The sequence below is a fragment of the Carcharodon carcharias genome, chromosome 16 (assembly GCF_017639515.1).
Source record: "Carcharodon carcharias isolate sCarCar2 chromosome 16, sCarCar2.pri, whole genome shotgun sequence".
Lineage (NCBI taxonomy): Eukaryota > Metazoa > Chordata > Chondrichthyes > Lamniformes > Lamnidae > Carcharodon > Carcharodon carcharias.
In genome coordinates this window covers 88448907-88464684 of record NC_054482.1, presented here as the reverse complement: position 1 = coordinate 88464684, position 15778 = coordinate 88448907, and positions in this window count along the sequence as shown.

Genomic DNA, 15778 nt, shown 5'->3' with positions numbered 1-15778 from the left:
CTGGGCTTGTTACTCCTTCCTATCACCCTAGAAGGAACATGTTGAGCCTGTACCCTCCCCATTTCCTTTTTGAACAACTCCCCCGCCCTCCTCGCCACTGCTCTTCTGTAGCTCTTTCTAATTGCCTGCTGCACCTGCATGTTAGCTTTCAGTGACTTATGAACAAGGACACCCAGGTCTCTTTGTACATCTACACTTTCTAAACTCTTACTATTTAGGAAATAATCTGCACATCTGTTCCTTCCACCAAAGTGGATAACCTCATATTTTTCCACATCTGCCATGTTCTTGCCCACTCAGTAAGTCTGTCCAAATCCTCCTGTAGCCGCTTTACATCTTCCTCACAACACACATTCCTGCCTGGCTTTGTATTATCTGGCAACTTGGAAATATTACATTTGGTCCCCATATCCAGATCATTGATATATATTGTGAACAGCTGGGGCCCAAGTACTGATCCTTGCGGTACCCCAGTAGTCACAGCCTGCCAATGTGACAAGGACCCATTTATTCCAACTCTCTGTTTTCTGCCTGTTAGCCAATACTTAATCCATGCCAGTATATTGCCTCATATCCCATGAGCTTTGATTTTGCTAATTAACCTCCTGTGGGGGACTTTATCAAAAGCCTTCTGAAAATCCAGGTGTATTACATATGTCGACCCTCATTTATCAATTTTTTTTAGTAACATCCTCAAAAAAACTCAAAGTTCGTCAAACCTGATTTCCCATTCACAAATCCATGCTGACTATGCCCAATCAGATCATAATTATCCAAGTATCCATTTATCACATCCTTTATAATAGATTCCAGCATTTTCCCTAGTACTGATGTAAGGCTAACAGGTCTGAAGTTTCCTGTTTTCTCTCTCTCTTCCTTCTTAAATAGTGGGGTGACATTTACTACCTTCCAATCTTTAGTAATCTATAGAATTTTGGAAAATGTTCACCAATGCATCCACTATCTCATTCACAACCTCTTTCAACGCTCTGGGATGCAGAATATCAGGTCCCAGGGACTTATCAACTTTCAGTCCTATTAATTCCTCCAATACAACTTTCTTACTTAGACTAATTTCCTTCAACTCCTCATCCCTTGGATCTCTAAATCTGGGAGATTTCCTGTATCTTCCTCAGTGAAAACAGACACAAAGTAATAATTTAGCTTCTCTGCCATTTCTCTAACCCCCATTATAAATTCTCCTGACTCTGCCTGTAATGGACCCACATTTGTCTTGTTCAAACACTTCCTTTTTACATACCCATAGGAGCTTTTATAGTCTGTTTTTATGTTTTTTGCTAGATTGCATTCATATTCTTTTCTCCCTTTCTTTACCAGTTTATTGGTCTTTCTTTAATGTATTCTAAAAACCTCCCAATCCTCAGGTTTACTACTAATTCTGGCAACTTTATAAGCCTTTTCTTTTAATCTTTTATAATCCTTAACTTGCTTTGTCAGCCACGGTTGACAGACATTTTTTGGGTTTTTGCACCTTGAAGGAATGTATTGTGCTGTAAGCTATGAAATAGTTCTTTGAAGACTATCCATTGCCTATGTACAGTCATACCTTTTAATGTATTTTCCCAATCCACCTCAGCCAATTTGCCCCTCATGCCTTCATAATTTCCTTAATTCAACTTTAACACCATTGCTTCAGAGTGAACTACCTCACTTTCAAACATAAAGTAAAATTCTATTATATTGTGGGTGCTCATTCCTAAAGTTTCTTTTACAACAAGATTATTAGTAAGCCATTTTTCATTACATAATACTAGATGTAAAATAGCCCGTCCTCTATTCAGCTCTTCAACACTCTGCTCTAGAAAACCATCCCAACACACCCCAGATACTCATCTTCCACAGCATTAGTGCTCAAATGGTTTATTCATCTATATGCAGATTGAAGCCACCCATGATTACTGCACTGCCCGTGCCACATGCTTCTCTCATCTCCATTAATGCCATGCCCCACATTATCATTACTATTTGGTGGCCTGTAAACAACTCCAACAAATGTCTGCTGCCCTTTGCTGTTTCTTAGCTCCACCCAAAAAAATTCCACACATTGTTCTTCCGATCTGAGATCCTGCCTCACTGATGCACTGATTCCATCCCATATTATCAGCGCAACTCCACTTCCTTTCCCTTCTTGTTTGTCCTTCCTTAACTTGAATATCCAGTTCCCAGTCTTGATCACCATGCAGCCATGTTTCTGTAATGGCAATTATATCATTATATCATCCCCATTTACCTCTATTTCTACCTTTAGATCATCTACCTTATTGCAAATGCTGCGCACATTCAGTTAGATTGCCCTTAGCTTTGTCTTTTTGACATCATTCTGCATTGGAAGCATACTCAATGTTCTGCTTTGTTTCACCTGCCTTCTAGTCTCACTACTAATTCCTGTTACCAACTTTACTTCCTTCCACTTTGGGCCACCCCTCACGTTCCCAACTCCCTGACAAGCTAGGTTAAACTCATCCCAACAGCATTAGCAAATCTCCTTGCGAGTATATTAGTCCCAGTCCTGTTAAGATGTAACCTGTCCAGTTTGTACAGCTCCCACCTGTCCCAGAACTGGTCCCAATGTCTCAGAAATCTGCTGCCCTTCCTCCTGCACAAGTTCTCCAGCCATATATTTAATCGATCAATCCTCCTATTCCTATGCTCACTAGCAAGTGGCACTATGAGTAATCCTGAGATTACTGCTCTTGAGATCCTGCTTTTTATTTTCCTTCCTAACTCCCTGAAGTCTGTTTTCAGGACCTCATCCCTCTTCCTACCTATGTCGTTGGTACCAATGTGGACCATGGCTTCTGGTTGATCTCCCTCCCCCCAAAGGATGCCCTGGATCTGCTCCGTGACATCCTTGACCCTGGCACCAGGGAAGCAACACACCATTTTGGAGTCACATTTACTACCACAGAAATGCCTGTCTGATCTCCTGACAATGGAATCCCCTATCACTATTGCCCTTCCATTCTTCATCCTCCCCCTCTGTACAGCTGAACTGCCTGTGGTGCAGCCTCTGGCTTGGCTCTGGCTGCACTCCCCTGAGGAATCATTGCCCTCATCAGCATCCAAAATGGAAAACGATTAGCAAACAGGATAGACTCAAGGGACTTCTGCACTACCTGCCTGGTTCTCTTAGGCTGCCTGGCAGTCACCCATTCCCTCTCTGGCTTCTGTCCTTTGGTGTGACCATCTCCCTAAATGTGCTATCCATGTAGTCCTCTGCCTCACAGATGCACAACAGTGACTCCAGCCGCCGCTCAAGTTCTGAAACCCGAGCTCAAGCTTGCGCAGCTGGCGACACTGCCTATAGATGTGTTTTTCTGGGACACATGGTGCGTTCAGGACTTCACACATACCGCAGGATGTGCACTCCACTGGCCAAGCTGACCAGCCATCCCGTAACTCTAAAAACTATTTATTACACTTAAAGTAAGTAGAATGAGTAGAATAAATTACTATTAACTTAACTTTACTACACTTACACTAACTTTATCTTACTTTGGTTTACTTTATTACTTTATTTCACTTTGATTGATTTAACTTTACTTCTCTATCACTAGTGTTCCTTACTGAAATCATAGTAGCTACTTCTTTAGTTTTAAGCTATTTAAACACAGTCCCCAGCAGCAACTTCTCACCAACCAGTGAACGTACAGTTTTCCTGTGATGTCACTCCTGTATTTTTTCAAACTCAGCCCACTGCCTGAGTAGAGGTGTCCCTTGCAAGTTTGGCTGTCTCCATGCCCAGAAGGTGAGTGAAGCCCCGAGCCTTGCCCTCTGTTTATCTGCTACCTGAGCAGAGGTGCCCCTTGCAGGTCCAGCTGTCTCCGCTCCCAGAAGGTAAGTGAAGGCCCTGAGCCTCGCCCTCTATTTCTCTGCTGCCTGAGTAGAGGTGTCCCTCACAGATCCAGCTGTCATCACTCCTGGAAAGTGAGTGAAGGCCCTGAGCCTTGCCTTCTACTTATCTGCTGCCTGAGCAGAGGTGTCCCTCGCAGGTCCAGCTGTCTCTGCTCCCGGAAGGACATTTGATAAACCATACAAATCATTACAGAATTTTGATATACTTCATATGCCTTGGGGTAATAATCTCTGATAGACTGTGATATACATTCAAGATCATTTTCTTGGTCATGCCCCAATTTATCACTTCTGTCTAATGTAACAGATTCCTCAATGTAACAGACAAACAGATTATCTAGTCATTCTTTCATTGTTGTTTGTGGGAACTTGCTGTGTGCAAATTGGCTGCCATGTGTCCTACATTACAACAGCAACTTGTCTTTAAAAGTACTCCATTGGCTGTAAAGTGCTTTGGGACAACCTGAAGGTATGAATGCAAGCCTTTCTTTTAATTTCTATCATATTTTGTAATCTGTCTTCCATTGCCATATACTGCTCTGATACAACATACTCCATAACATGGCATTGCATGATGTTAAGGAGAAGATTTGTATATTCTTGCGCATGGTGGAGTACTGCATAGTGAATACAGGAAAATTAGGCAAGGAGGAGGTAATGCCCATATGGGAAACTTTCTGACTTTCCATCTATATAAATTGATGGACAGAAATGTGTGTTTCTCCCTATTGAATTACTGTGTATTTATTGTGGTAAGGCAATCTGATAACATATGGTTCAGGATAGGAAAACCTTCCCCCAATATGCCCATCAGTGTGAAATTCTATAGTATGTCCCATATTTCTCTCAATAAAACTACACCATAAAGCAAACTGTAATGCACTAATATACTTTCCCATCAGCACACTGCTCTTTTGTCTCTAAGTCAGAAGATAGTGAGTTCAAGCCCAAGTCCGGAGACTTGGGCACATGATCTAGGCTGACACTTCAGTGCAATATTGAGGAAGTGAGGCAATGTCAGAGTGGCATCAATCAGAACGAAACATTAAACCAAGGCCCACATGCCTTCTCAGATGGATATAGAAGATTTCATGAAACTACTGGAAGAGCAGGGGAGTTCTCTGCTGGCTCATCTGGCCAACATTTATCCTTCAAACAACACGACCAAATAATTAATCGCATTGCTGTTTGTGGGACCATGCTGTGTGCAAATTATTTGCCCCATTTTCCTATTTTACGACAGTGACCACATTAACAAAATATTTCCTTGGATGTGAAGCCCTTTGCGATAGAGTGAAAGATGCTGTATGATTGCAGGCTCTTCCTCTAATCCAATAAATTCCTCAGTACATCAAGCCCTTTATATTCTACCTGGCTTATAACACAATGGCCCAGATTTTGCAGTTGTATTGATAACAAAACTGTGAGTGTTCACCATCATAACCCTGTGAAACTGACAGCAACTTCTGACATCAGCACATGCGCAGTTAAAATCGGAAATCCAGCAGGTGCTATCGGTAATTCTTCCTTCCTCCACAAGGAGCACTGTTGTAGTCGCTGCAGATGGCAATCTTTAGAAATCACTGAACTGATTAGAAATTCTCCTAATATGCTGTAATATCACTGATTAAAAAATATATATTAAATGATGAATTCCACCTCTCTGCAGCTCCCGTCCAAGATCCCCCCACTTGCCTCCCCTTTCCTGCTTTTAAAACTGTTCTTCTTTAACTGCCATCTACTTGCCTAAATTTTCCACCTTGGCTTATGCTTGATGTTCACTATTTCCTTCATCATTTAACTTCAAGGTGCTTGCTGGTATTTAAGGAGTAATATAGAAATGTAAGTTGATGCACCAGAGAGTGTTATTATCATGTGTTATTTCAGTGGGTGATTGTACTCTGCCAGAATGTGTAACAGTGAACGTTATTAGATACATCAATGAGTGTAATACTCAAACCGATGTTATAAGAAAGGAATAGCCAGGGCTGTTACATTAGAGCTTTATAGTCTTGGTATGTTGGAACTGTGGTTTATGGTAGTTCAACAGCAGGCTTGTGATATATCAAAGTATTATAATAAAAATCAAATTAAACATTGGCCTAGATCTTATGATCTTGTAGAAAGATGCCCATAAAGATGGAACGATCCCTGTGGTGTGGATTTCACCTTTCCTCATGTTAACTTGAATCTGGCATCTAGATCACCAGGTGTCTAGCAGAGTGATCTGATCAGCAGGCAATCACACTGAATAATTCTGACAGCAAACCAGGAAATAATGTCCATGGATTACTGTTCACTTTTATAAATTTTACAAAGAAGGAAATAAAGATTGGGACATACGCATTTGGAGCTCAAATATCATAATCAGACTTAAAAAATAAATTAGAAAATGATGGGATTTTTATGATAATGGAAAATATAAAATTTGTTTCCAGAGACAGTGACGTTGTTTAGCAATAATTAGAAACTTAGCACAAGGTGTAACTTTTTCATTTTTTTTACTGAAAGAGAAGCCACTGTAAGTGGAGCACAGGGATATAACTTAGTCTCTTATAACACTATCAGCACAAGAATTCCAGCGGTTGAAGAAAGCAGTTCACATCACCTTCTCAGGGTAACTAAGAAAGAATGGTCAATAAATTTTAACAATCAATTTAAAATCTCCAAGATATTAATTAAATGATCTAATCCTAATCCACAGATGACATTTCCTTGGTCTTAAAGGACTGAAACCATTGAACTTTCTGGCATATTTGATCAGCCACAGAAAACAAAACAAGTTCCCTTTTGTTAAAGACACATGGAGATCTTTAGTGTACTATCTCAGAAGAAGGTTTGAAAGGCATACAGGGAACTGCAGTGCTGAAAAAAAACACTCCAAATGCCACCCGCCATTAGGATGTGCATTGATCTTTGAAAATTGAAAAGCAGCGTTACAACTAACATCTCCAGATTGCTGGAGATGTGGGGCGGAATCGTTCCAGATTTGCACTAAGTGCGGTAGCAGGTGGGAAAAAGAAAGTTTTACCCACCAGCCGCAATGACAGCTTTTCACGCCGCATCATCCCAATCCCGCCTCATTAATCATGCATTCCCGGGAAATAAGCTGGCGAATGGGCTGTCATTTGCCAGCCACACTATCTATATGCCAGGTGTCACATTTAAAGTGCAGCCGTGCACACACCTCTCAGTGATTCCAGCCCAGGACTGCTGCACAGAAGACATGGCCCCAAAAGGTAAGAACAAATGCAGACCCCCCATTCAGTGCCGAATCCCTGGAACACCTTTTGTACACCATGGAGGCCCGCCGTGATGTCCCCTACCCCCAATCTTGCCACAGGGCGTCCAGCAATCTCATCACTCCAGCTTGGTAGATGATGACAGTGGTGATCAGTGCTAATGCTGCACAGAAGAGGTTGGCCATCTAATGCAGAAAGAGGATGAACGATCTCATCTGCACTGCCAAGGTAAGGCAACCATCTAATTTCGCTCGGCAGGCATGTGCGGCAGTCGGAAGAGCGCCCACCGACAATTAAGCGGGTAATTAAGCTCATTAATGGCGCATTTGTAAGCAATTTTTTTGTGGCCCGTCCAACCTTATGGTTGGCGCGTGGGCCAATTGGCCAGGCGGCCTTTACATTTTTGATAAAACCTCATCTGAGGGCGGGTATAAAATATATTATATGGTTAGGGTATAAAATAAAGTATCTGGGGACTGGTTTTTTATGAGGTATGCTTTCAGGTGCTTGATTTGTGCAGCATGGACATTGTTTGCACCATTTTTGTGCTTTCTTTTATTCTGTGGAGGTCTGCAGCTCCCAGAGGCAGCTGTCTGCCTTCAGGGCGCTCAGTGGAAGCGCTCACTAACACCCACACTGACGTCGCACCTGACCTTTACCCACACTCACCGGCAGCGCTGAGCATTTCCCAGGGCGCGTTTCACGATTGCTGGCTGTTAATTGGCCAACCAGTGTAAAATCCCGGCTGGCAGCCATTCGTGGTTGGGTGCCCATTTCCCGTCTGCTCCCGGATTCGCCCATCGCACGTGCCCGACGAGTGCAAAATTCAGGCCATGGGCTCAAAATGACATTTATTCGCACCAGCACATCAGCAAATATGTGACTCGTTAGTCACCTTTCTTCCCACGATTTGCTTTGTATCTGCGAGGAGAGAATCCTTATCGTCTGTTCATTCCAAAACCAGCTAACAGGAGGGTCAAACAGGATGGGCAATTCATCAGTAATAACTGGGTGCATGTGCACATGGAATCAAACATCACCAGAAAAAGATTTAAATTCAAATTAGAAAAGTCACATTTGAGTAAAAGTTAAGCACCTTGTAGAGTATGATATAACAACCCTAGGACACTTCTGAAACAAAAACAAAACAGGCTGGACAACTCAGCAGGTCTGACAGCATCTGTGGAGAGAAAAACAGAGTTAGCATTTCGAGTCCGTATGGCTCTTCTTCAGAGCACATATGCTGTCAGACCTGCTGAGCTTTTCTAGCATTTTTTGTTTTTGTTCCAGTTTTCCAGCACCCGCAGTATTTTGCCTTTATCAGGGACACTTCTGATTTGAATTAAATGTTCCTTAAAGGAACATTGACTGAAACGTAGGAACCTTCCTCCACCCAAATTCTGATCACGTGTCCCATTGCTCTAGCTACACTAATGCATTTCGAATGTGCTAACCCTCCAGTTTCTGCTGCCATTTAGGGGTGAATGCTTAATATATATCAATAGAAAACTATAAGTGGTGTTGTGATATCATTCATATTTATAACATTAGAAAGAAAGGAACAAGAAAAGGGATTGGGCATATTTAACTGGCTCCTTCTATACAGTATATACAACTTATACTACCATGAGCTTCATCCCTTCAATTTAGCACTCTGAGGTAAAGTTCTGTATAAATATTCCCTAATCCCCAGATGTATTTCAGCAACATTATGCTTTTTCTTAATTCCCATTTTCCCACTATTCAAACTTTAACATTTCTACAATGCTTTCCCATTGTCTGTTATGTACAGCTCCCACTCCCGCCACGTTGGGGATTGAGAAGGAGCACCAGAATTTTATTTCTTTTATTACCATACGTTATATTTTTCCCCTAAAGTGCAGGTTAAAGTGATAAGGAGAACACTGTTAAATGCATATAATGGGAAAAAAATTCAAAGAATATTTACACATTTCAATCCAGCCAGCTCAGCGTAGTAAAAACCCAAATAGTTTCATGTGTCATTAATTCTTCAGAGGTCCAAGCTACATTCTATTACTATAATAAGTACAGTAATCATTCACAGACATTAATATAATTATATTCACTGAGCCACAGCAGACCATACCAAGGCTAGGTTACACATTTTATATTGTATGTTTTATCAAGTGCTGACAAAGTGAGAAACTACAAATAAGGAATGAATGCTGTCATTGAATTGGACACGATCCTTAATTCTCTGACAGTGTCTAAAATAAAAATAAAATATAATGATCATCAGAAAGTTACACAAGTTGTTTTATAGATCAGTAGCCAAGTGCACAGCCTGTCCTAAACTAAAAGGACATGTTGCAATCGTTGTTATGATTAATCATGTTTGTGAAATCACTTGTTATAATTACCTTGGTACTGAGTTAGGTTCTGCTGATGAATTCAATGTATGTTCTGAGAAAACATTAAGGGTGTTATCCAATTAGATGGTGAAACATTGAGGCAACTGCATATTTGGAAAGAGTGCATTTTCAATATCTGTACAATAAGAAATGTTTTTTATCTTGTTATCTTCTGAAATTGATGCAAATGGTACACTGATTTCAAAATATGCAGACAGTAGTTCAAAAGCCTCCTAACCCAGAACATGGGGCCAGCAAAAGGGAGTTTAATATAAAAGTAATAGCTTGGATTTTGCAGTCACCAGTGAAGGAATGACACTTACAGCTGCCCACAGGCTCTTGACCATTTAGAGATCTTGTTCAGCATAGGGCCCTCTGCAGGCGATCTGCGGCATGTGCAAGCAGGACAAATAACAGCATGGCTCATCAACCAATCAGACTGAAGAATCCTTACAGAGACATGCTGAGTTTAAACCAGGAAGTGTAAATTAGAATAGTTATTTCATTGCAAAATCGTGTTCAGAAACCAAAATAAAGAAAAGAAAGATGGGGTTGAGAGAGAGAAAAAAAGAGACAAAGTAAAAAGATAGCTATTTTATTTTAAAATCTCCAACAATAAATAATTCTAAGACAAACAGGACTCTACATTTTTAAAATTAAATTTGCGGGCCCAGAGCGATTTTTGACAGTAATTAAGACTTATTCTGTCACTTAAAATTGGTTTACATCTAAATGCACCCATCCTAACTTTTTCTTACATATTTCTTGGGTAACTAACAGGCAAATACAGCAACTTCATGTCCTAAGCAAAAACAAAAATAGCTGGAAAAACTCAGCAGGTCTAACAGCATCTGCATAGAGGAGTACAGTTAATGTTTCGAGTCCACATGACTCTTCATCAGATGAAAACGCGGACTCGAAACATTAACTGTACTCCTCTATGCAGATGCTGTCAGACCTGCTGAGTTTTTCCAGCTATTTTTGTTTTTGCTTCAGGTTTCCAGCATCCGCAGTATTTTGTTTTTATCTTCATGTCCTAATATGGATTTCAATGTTGAGTCACATGGTGAGGTCCCAGTGTTGGTGAAGCTTGTGGAGGAACAGGGAAAGTCAGACATCACCCTTTGGATTGGTGCATTTAGCTGCAGATGTGTTGGCTCTGGAAATTGATGTCTGATGTTCTCCATAATAATGATGAGCATTGATAGCCTTGACATGATTCTTTATTCAAATTCCAGGTCATTGTGTTTAACTTCAAAGATAAGAAATAAACCCTATCTCTTTCAAACTCATTTCGACTACCACCAAATAGTAAAGCAATAGTAATATCTCTAATGCTGTTAGACTTTTCTTCCCATGGCAGGAGAGAATCAATGCAAAAACAAACACAATGGCGGGAAAGTATTGGCACTATTGTAACTCTTTCGAGCACAAACCCGTTTCCATCTGTTTCAGATGAAGTTACATTGTTTCATAGTTTGCCATTATGAGATTTGAACTCTTGATCTTGAGGTTATAAGCCCAGTAGCATGACCACTTGGCTATTTAGGCCAAGCTTGGCACTATTGTACTGGGCATTTGCATTCATGTATTAGAAGATTGAATTAATCCCAATGTTATTTCTTTGCTCCTAGATCCTTATCACATCGTTATCTCTTAACCAATAGAAACACTGAATTGTCCTATAATCCTAAACAGGCTCTTTACCCACACTAACAAGATGTAGCTCATATTAAATGTGATTTACATACACGGCAAGTCACAGTAAATTCAGCTCCTAGCTACTGTATATAGGAAATCGTGGCCATAAGTCATTTTAATAGCAAAGAGGCAAATGGGAGGAGCAGCAGTTACCAAAAGAAAATCAAAATTTTCCAGTAGCGTGCAAGGGAAAGTGATGTAGGTCACAGGTAGACGCTGCTAGGAATTTGCATTTTATTAAAAATATGTTCATTTGGGTTCCACAGGGCCACTCAGCTCCTGATCTCATTACAGCCTTGGTTCAAACATGGACAAAAAAACTGAATTCTCGAAGGGAGGTGAGAGTGACTGCCCTTGACATCAAGGCTGCATTTGACCAAGTGTGGCATCAAGGAGACATGGCAAAACTGAGGTCAATGGGAATCAGGGGGAAAAACTCTCCACTAGTTGAAGTCATACCTAGTACAAAGGAAGATGATTGTGGTTGTTGGAGTTTAATCATCTCAGATCCAGGACATCACTGCAGGAGTTCCTCAGGGTAGTGTCCTAGGCCCAACTATTTTCAGCTGCTTCATCAATGACCTTCCTTCATTATAAGATCAGAAGTGGGGATGATCACTGATGATTGCACAATGTTTAGCACCTTTTGTGACTCCTCAGTTACTGAAGCAATCCATGTTCAAATACAGCAAGACTAGGGCAATATCCAGGCTTGGGATGACAAGTGGCAAGTAACATCCCTGTCGTACAAGTGCCAAGCAACAACCTTCTCCAACAAGAGAGAATCTAACTATCATCCCTTGACATTCAATGGCATTATCATCGCTGAATCCCCCACTATCAACATCCTGGGGTTACCATTGACCAGAAGCTGAACTGGACTAGCCATATAAATACAATGGCTACAAGAGCAGGTCAAAGGCTAGGAATCCTGCGGCAAGTAACTCACCTCCTGACTCCCCAAAGCCTGTCCACCATCTATATGGCACAAGTCATGAGTATGTTGGAATATTCTCCACTTGCCTGGATGAGTGCAGGTCTAACACTCAAGAAGCTTCTTCCACTATCGCCACATGGTGGCAGCAGTGTATACCATCTATAAGGAACTACACTACAGGAACTCACCAAGGCTCCTTAGACAGCACCTTCCAAACCCATGATCGCTACCTTCTAGAAAGGCAGGGCAGCAGATACATGGGAATACCACCACCTGGAGGTTCCCCTCCAAGCCACTCACCTTCCTGACTTGGAAATATATCGCAGTTCCTTCACTGTCGCTGAGTCAAAATCCTGGAACTCCCTCCCTAACAGCACTGTGGGTATACCTACACCACATGAACTGCAGCAGTTCAAGAAGGCAACTCACCACCACGTTCTCAAGGGCAATTAGGGGTGGGCAATAAATGCTAGCCTAGCTAGCGACGCACACATCCCTTGAAGCAATTTTTAAAAAGCCAGCCGGAAAGGTTTTAAAGTGTTCAGGATTCCATTTTGCAATTATAAGACAGTTTTGCAGAATCATGAAGTATCATGAAACCATAACACCCAATTTTCATTCTGGGGAGGCAGTGGCAGGATAAATGGGACCCGCCAACCCTGGAAATAGATTGTATGTGGTCACAGGGGTGGGTGAGAGCTGAAGCACGTTCTGAGAAAGCCCGCCTCTGTATCTGGGACTTCATCCCAGTTACTTATGAAGCTTTTAGGCCTTCCAGCCTTCACCCATTACGCCCCCTCACATCTGTACTAACTCCCCATGCCCCATCCATGCCAAGTCATGCCTCCTCCAAACCATCTCATAACCCCATATCACCTCCATAGCCACTCATCCAGCATCCATTATGAGCAGACCTCAGCAGCTCTGTGGAGATGAAAAAAATTCTAACAATCTAATACAGCTGTCAGTCATACACGCTTGATACTGGAAAAACTCCATTCGCAAAACACATTCAAAGATTTTAAATCCCCTCAAGTGCCCAGTTGGTTATCAAAACAAAGTTCTATTCAGTAACCACATCAAAGACAGATAATAGCCTCTTTAAACCATCAATCAAGATGTGAACTCAGCCCCCCTGCTGAGATAAGTATTGTAGAATTTGAAACTCAGCCAAGCATTCATAATAACATCACCTGTAATAACCCATCCTTAGAAAATATCAACAAAGAACTCTATTGAAATGCAGGAATACATGACAGTTTTTTCTAACTTAAACCAGATGACCTATCAATCAAAGCTGTCCAGCAGATTGCTTTGTTTTAACTCTGACAGTTTTAGCTTTTGTCATGTTTAAAGGGCAAGAAATTTAAAAACATTAAGATCATGATGCTTAAACAGATCTTGTCCACTCTTGTCAAGGATTTACATCCACTCCATAAATTTGTGACTCCCACACTTTGGTTAAGGCTGTTGGAGCAGCGAAAATTAAATCTGTTTGAAGTCAGCACTAAATTCAAATGGCCCTCCTGAATTTGGGTTTCTCACCTGTGTGATTCACACCAGACCCCTTCCCTCCTACTGGCAAAAATGGCATGTCAGAAAGGGAAGTGGGACTTCAGCAGCCAGGTCCCACCTGCCACTTTCAAAGGTCTCGAGAGTCAGCTCAACTCCTCAACAATCGGGCATTATACGTTTAATTTTTTTCCGTGCACCTAAGGAGAGATTTAGTTATTAGATTCTTTCTCTGGAATGCTGAGTTGATGTCAGACTGGTGTAAACATGCATAAAAGTCATGCAGCTGAGGCAAAAAGGTGAGACCATTGTCATGGATGTTAGGGAAGAACAACAGAGAAGCATCAATTGCAGTATGAGGTCTCTCGTAGTCTTCCAATCATTGCTTGTTTTCAGCAAGCAGCATTCTCTCTAATGCCGTACAACAGATTTGTGAGAAAAGTTATAGCTCATGGAATAAAAGGGACAGTAGCAACGTGGATGCAAAATTGGCTGAAAAATAGGACACAGCGAGTAATGGTTAATGGATATTTTTCCGGCTGGATGAAGGTTTGTAGTGGAGTTCCCCAGGGATCGGTTTTGGGACCCTTGCTTTTCCTGATATATATTAATGATCTAGATCTTGGTGTGCAGGGGACAATTTCAAAGTTTGCGAATGCTACGAAACTTGGAAGCCTTGTAAACTGTGAGGAGGACAGTATTAAACCTCAAAAGGACGTAGACAAGTTGGTGGAGTGGGCAGATTAGTGGCAGGTGAAGTCCAATGCAGAGAAGTGTGAGGTGATTCATTTTGATAGGAAGAACATGGAGAGACAATATAAAATAGGGGTACAACTCTAAAGGCTGTGCTGGATCAGAGGGTCCTGGGTATATATGTGTATAGGTCATTAAAGGCGGCAGGACAAGTGGAGAGTGCAGTTAATAAAGTATACAATATTCTAGGCTTTATTAATAGGGGCCTAGAGTACAAGAGCAAGGAGCTTATGCTGAACTTGTATAGGACACTAGTTAGACCTCCGCTGGATTGTTGTGTACAGTTCTGGGTGCCACAATTTAGGAAGGATGTGAATGCCTTGGCGAGAGTGCAGAAGAGGTTTACCAAAATTATTCCAGGGATGAGAAACTCTGTAATGAAGTGAGAATGGAGACATTGGGACTGTTCTCCTTGGAGAGGAGAAGGCTAAGAGGAGATTTGATAGAGGTGTTCACACAATCATGAGGGGATTTGGACAGAGTAGATAGGGAGAAACTGTTCCCACTCGTAAAAGGATCGAGAACGAGAGGGCAGATTTAAAGTGATTTGCAAACGCGATGTCAGAAAAAACTTTTTCACACAGCGAGTAGTTTGGGGCTGGAATACACTGCCTGGAAGTCTGGTGGAGGCAGGTTCAATCGAGACATTCAAAAGGGCATTAGATGATTATTTAAATAGAAACAATGTGCAGGGTTACAGAGAAAAGACAGGAGAATAGCATTGAGTCATAACACTCATTTGGGGAGCCAGTGCTGATACGATGAGCCAAATTGCCTCCTTCCGCACCATAGCAATTCTGTAATTCTGTAAAGTCTATAACCTTCCTGCTAGAACCTTCCTGCACAAACGCAACAGCTCCAAGCTTGTATCACTCACAATAATAATCACTATTTCAAGGTGTAGTTGTTTGGAGACTGAAGATAAAAGCTGAATTGAGTGAGAGGGAAGGCAATAATCAGACATGATTAGATAATTTACATTATTAAAGTAATCATCACCATAACATTTCTCCAGATTTTATGAAGAAAGCACAACTGTGGAAGAGCAAAGACAAGGCTGATTTTGTGTTATTCCTCCTATTGCCCTCAGGAATACAGAAAAAAAATGCAGGTTTCACACTTGTCAGCAAGAAAAAAAAGGCGACTGCCTGCAACAAAAGTGGTGTAAATGATGCCAGAGCCGGGTCCTGGTGAAGACCAGCTCGTGGATCAAGCAGGCTGAATTAGAAGAAAGATAAGAGTCTGTCAAAATTTTTTAAAACTTGTTTGTGTAGTGTGCAGCATTAAGTTGATGCATAGGATAGCATAGCGCCTTGGTTTTAAAATTCTCATCCTTGTTTTCAAGTCTTTCCATGGCATGCCGCTCCCTATCTCTGTAGGCTCCT